The sequence below is a fragment of the Procambarus clarkii genome, chromosome 62 (genome assembly GCF_040958095.1).
Source record: "Procambarus clarkii isolate CNS0578487 chromosome 62, FALCON_Pclarkii_2.0, whole genome shotgun sequence".
Taxonomy (NCBI): Eukaryota; Metazoa; Arthropoda; class Malacostraca; order Decapoda; family Cambaridae; genus Procambarus; species Procambarus clarkii.
In genome coordinates, this window is record NC_091211.1 from 31,179,870 (window position 1) to 31,182,369 (window position 2,500).

A 2,500-nucleotide genomic window follows, 5' to 3' on the forward strand; every position below is an offset into this window, starting at 1 on the left:
AATCACCGGGAAGCAGTCAAGTCACGTAAATAAGTGACTTTGATCACCACTACAATTTTGTCCCCATTGCCTCAGAGACACTTGGTGCCTGGGGTAAAAATGCTGCTAGGTTTTTGAAGGAACTGGGGTCCAAGCTAATTGAAACAAGTAGAGACCCTACAGCTGCCAATTTCCTCTTTCAGCGCCTTAGTGTGGCGATCCAGAGAGGAAATGCTCACTGCATCCATGGTTCCTGCCCGCCATCTGAGGAGCTGGAGGAGCTCTACAGCCTGTGACAAGCAGCCTTGTACCCTGCATGTAACCAATGCTGTAACCCTTTTTGTGTCATGAAGTTTTAAATAAAATTACAAAATATACAATATATAAGGGGTGTTAGGAGAAGACAATATGGGTGGCCCACAAGGCTCTCCCGGATGCTACATATCGTCTTCTTCGAGGCTGAGGGTCCCTACCGATTTATTTTATATGAGGGGCATACTGCTGTATGCCCCTCATATGAATATATACAATTACCGTAGTCTTTCCTCGTAGCTCATATACCTCTCAGTTCCAGATTGTTTCAAATCAGCCACGGCCCGCCCCGGCCCGCCCCGGCCCGCCCCGGCCCGCCCCGGCCCGCCCCGGCCCGCCCCGGCCCGCCCCGGCCCGCCCCGGCCCGCCCCGGCCCGCCCCGGCCCGCTCCGGTCCACTCCGGCCCGCTCCGGCCCGCTCCGGCCCGCTCCGGCCCGCTCCGGCCCGCTCCGGCCCGCTCCGGCCCGCTCCGGCCCGCTTATCACCCACAGTCGAATAACTATTTCTTCCTGGAAAGTTTAACTGGTGGGAAAATTCGAGTCGCTTAAGAGGAATTTTCTTTACTCTGTTTTTATAGTGAATCCTTCAGGTCATCATCCAGGTCCTTAACTGTCTCGCTCTCCTCCACACACACGCACACACACTCGCACACACACACACGCACACACACACACGCACACACACGCACACGCACGCACGCACACACACACACACACACACACACACACACACACACACACACACACAAGGTAATGAAACTAGGCATTGGATACAGCAGGCCAGACACAGAATACAGAATGGGAGATGAAGTCCTTCATGAAACAGACAGAGAGAAAGATCTAGGAGTTGATATCACACCAAACCTGTCTCCTGAAGCCCACATAAAAAGAATAACATCTGCGGCATATGCGAGGCTGGCTAACATCAGAACAGCCTTCAGGAACCTGTGTAAGGAATCATTCAGAACCTTGTACACCACATATGTAAGACCAATCCTGGAGTATGCAGCCCCAGCATGGAGCCCGTATCTTGTCAAGCTGGAAAAAGTTCAGAGGTATGCCACTAGACTAGTCCCAGAACTAAGAGGCATGATTTAAGAGGAAAGGCTGCGGGAAATGCACCTTACGACACTGGAAGACAGAAGAGTGAGGGGAGACATGATCGCTACCTACAAAATCCTCAGGGGAATTGACAGGGACGTTAGAAAGAACTTTTTCAGTGTCAGAGTAGTTAACAGGTGGAATGCATTGGGCAGCAATGTGGTGGAGGCTGACTCCATACATAGTTTTAAATGTAGATATGATAGAGCCCAGTAGGCTCAGGAACCTGTACACCAGTTGATTGACAGTTGAGAGGCGGGACCAAAGAGCCAGAGCTCAACCCCAGCAAGCACAAATAGGCGAGTACAAATAGATAAGTACATACAGACACACGCATCAAAGAACAGGAAGGCTCCAATAAGCAAGAATGGAATAGCAAGGACAGAGAGGCAGTAAATGGAATACTAAAGGGGTTAAAGATGGAAGGGGCTGAACAAAACGTTGAGAAGGTTGTCAGGTTGGGCGGTACAACAAGGACAGAGATCGCCTGGTAAAGATAGTGTTTGTAAGCGTGACCACGAAGGAGGTTATTCTGGAAAGAAAAAGTCATCTGCAGTATGTGGAAGAAAACAAAAAACTATTCCTCCAGAGGGACAGGACGAAGGAGGAGAGAGCCATGGCGACAGAGGCAAGGAAGAAGCGCAGGGAGAGAGGAGTAAACCAGGAAATCACAGCCCCAACACAACATACCCAGATAAAAGAGGGAAAGATACAATACAGATACAAATTGGCCGTTTTTTGTTTCGTAGTAAACTACAAAAAAACGGCCAATCTACTCATGAAAAACTCGCCAGACACTAAAGAGAACTCCTTGAAGGAAAGCAACGTCGTCTATGCCTTCACATGTCCGCTTGGGGACTGTAAGCCCCAAAGAACTCAGTATATAGGCAAGACAACAACGTCTGTTTCTAGGCGATTAACAATGCATAAACAACAGGACTCCATCAAGGAACATATAATCTCTTCTCACAACCAGACCATCACCAGAGAAATCTTAAAAAGTAACACAGAAATCATCGATAGATACAGTGATAGCAGGAGACTCGACATCAGCGAGGCACTACACATCAAAAAGTCAACACCAGCAATCAACAGCCAATTAATGCACA